Source organism: Oncorhynchus keta, unplaced genomic scaffold (assembly GCF_023373465.1).
Source record: "Oncorhynchus keta strain PuntledgeMale-10-30-2019 unplaced genomic scaffold, Oket_V2 Un_contig_15162_pilon_pilon, whole genome shotgun sequence".
In the NCBI taxonomy this organism is placed as follows: domain Eukaryota; kingdom Metazoa; phylum Chordata; class Actinopteri; order Salmoniformes; family Salmonidae; genus Oncorhynchus; species Oncorhynchus keta.
Window position 1 is genome coordinate 9,316 of NW_026279162.1, and position 3,185 is coordinate 12,500.

A 3,185-nucleotide genomic window follows, 5' to 3' on the forward strand; every position below is an offset into this window, starting at 1 on the left:
TATAATTATTGTACGGACTCTCTCCATTTAACTCTCCAGATTACACACACACACCCCCACAGAGATATTGCAGTTGGACATCTAAAGCTATTCCAATTAATCCCTGCAAGGACAGCTGTGACATCTGGCATGTAAAAAAAACACACACACACACACACACACACACACACACACACACACACACACACACACACACACACACACACACACACACACACACACACACACACACACACACACACACACACACACACACACACACACACACACACACACACACACACACACACACACACACACGTCAGTCAGAGGTATCTATGTTCTAGAACACACGTCAGAGGTATCTATGTTCTAGAACACACGTCAGAGGTATCTATGTTCTAGAACACACGTCAGCGGTATCTATGTTCTAGAACACACGTCAGAAGGTCTCTCTGTTCTAGAACACACGTCAGAGGTATCTATGTTCTAGAACACACGTCAGAGGTATCTATGTTCTAGAACACACGTCAGAGGTATCTATGTTCTAGAACACACGTCAGAGGTCTCTATGTTCTAGAACACACGTCAGAGGTATCTATGTTCTAGAACACACGTCAGAGGTCTCTATGTTCTAGAACACACATTTCTATGTGGCCGCTGTGCCATGCAGGGGCGGGGCCTCGAGGAGACAAACTAACCTGAAAGGCTGCTGCTGTTATGTTTCCTTGGACACCAATGTCACACACACACACACACACACACACACACACACACACACACACACACACACACACACACACACACACACACACACACAGACACACGAAAGAGAGGCAGCCTTACCAGTCATAAATAACTTGAGAATTAAGAAGAGAGAGACAGAAAGAGAGACAGATTGAGAGAGACAGGTGGAGAGAGAGAGAGAGATATAGGAGAGAGAGAGATAGATATAGATATAGATGAGAGAGAGAGAGATATAGATATAGATGAGAGAGAGAGAGAGAGAGAGAGAGAGATATAGATATAGATGAGAGAGAGAGAGATATAGATATAGATGAGAGAGAGAGAGAGATAGATATAGATGAGAGATAGAGAGAAAGACAGGCACATACTATCTGATCCTGGACTATACCAGATCTGAGATCTGTCTTTGGCCTAAAGAGCAGGAACCTGGACTTCACCAAAGAAATCAGAAATATAGACATTGTCATCCTACAAGAAACATGGTATAGAGGAGATGGACCCACTGGTTGTCCTCTAGGTTACAGAGAGCTGGTAGTCCCATCCACCACACTACCAGGTGGGTGGTATAGAGGAGATGGACCCACTGGTTGTCCTCTAGGTTACAGAGAGCTGGTAGTCCCATCCACCACACTACCAGGTGGGTGGTATAGAGGAGATGGACCCACTGGTTGCCCTCTAGGTTACAGAGAGCTGGTAGTCCCATCCACCACACTACCAGGTGGGTGGTATAGAGGAGACAGACCCACTGGTTGTCCTCTAGGTTACAGAGAGCTGGTAGTCCCATCCACCACACTACCAGGTGGGTGGTAAAGAGGTGATGGACCCACTGGTTGCCCTCTAGGTTACAGAGAGCTGGTAGTCCCATCCACCACACTACCAGGTGGGTGGTATAGAGGAGATGGACCCACTGGTTGCTCTCTAGGTTACAGAGAGCTGGTAGTCCCATCCACCACACTACCAGGTGGGTGGTATAGAGGAGATGGACCCACTGGTTGCTCTCTAGGTTACAGAGAGCTGGTAGTCCCATCCACCACACTACCAGGTGGGTGGTATAGAGGAGACAGACCCACTGGTTGTCCTCTAGGTTACAGAGAGCTGGTAGTCCCATCCACCACACTACCAGGTGGGTGGTATAGAGGAGATGGACCCACTGGTTGCCCTCTAGGTTACAGAGAGCTGGTAGTCCCATCCACCACACTACCAGGTGGGTGGTATAGAGGAGACAGACCCACTGGTTGTCCTCTAGGTTACAGAGAGCTGGTAGTCCCATCCACCACACTACCAGGTGGGTGGTATAGAGGAGACAGACCCACTGGTTGTCCTCTAGGTTACAGAGAGCTGGTAGTCCCATCCACCACACTACCAGGTGGGTGGTATAGAGGAGACAGACCTACTGGTTGTCCTCTAGGTTACAGAGAGCTGGTAGTCCCATCCACCACACTACCAGGTGGGTGGTATAGAGGAGATGGACCCACTGGTTGTCCTCTAGGTTACAGAGAGCTGGTAGTCCCATCCACCACACTACCAGGTGGGTGGTATAGAGGAGATGGACCCACTGGTTGTCCTCTAGGTTACAGAGAGCTGGTAGTCCCATCCACCACACTACCAGGTGGGTGGTATAGAGGAGACAGACCTACTGGTTGTCCTCTAGGTTACAGAGAGCTGGTAGTCCCATCCACCACACTACCAGGTGGGTGGTATAGAGGAGATGGACCCACTGGTTGTCCTCTAGGTTACAGAGAGCTGGTAGTCCCATCCACCACACTACCAGGTGGGTGGTATAGAGGAGATGGACCCACTGGTTGTCCTCTAGGTTACAGAGAGCTGGTAGTCCCATCCACCACACTACCAGGTGGGTGGTATAGAGGAGATGGACCCACTGGTTGTCCTCTAGGTTACAGAGAGCTGGTAGTCCCATCCACCACACTACCAGGTGGGTGGTATAGAGGAGACAGACCCACTGGTTGTCCTCTAGGTTACAGAGAGCTGGTAGTCCCATCCACCACACTACCAGGTGGGTGGTATAGAGGAGATGGACCCACTGGTTGTCCTCTAGGTTACAGAGAGCTGGTAGTCCCATCCACCACACTACCAGGTGGGTGGTATAGAGGAGATGGACCCACTGGTTGTCCTCTAGGTTACAGAGAGCTGGTAGTCCCATCCACCACACTACCAGGTGGGTGGTATAGAGGAGATGGACCCACTGGTTGTCCTCTAGGTTACAGAGAGCTGGTAGTCCCATCCACCACACTACCAGGTGGGTGGTATAGAGGAGATGGACCCACTGGTTGTCCTCTAGGTTACAGAGAGCTGGTAGTCCCATCCACCACACTACCAGGTGGGTGGTATAGAGGAGAGAGACCCACTGGTTGTCCTCTAGGTTACAGAGAGCTGGTAGTCCCATCCACCACACTACCAGGTGGGTGGTATAGAGGAGATGGACCCACTGGTTGTCCTCT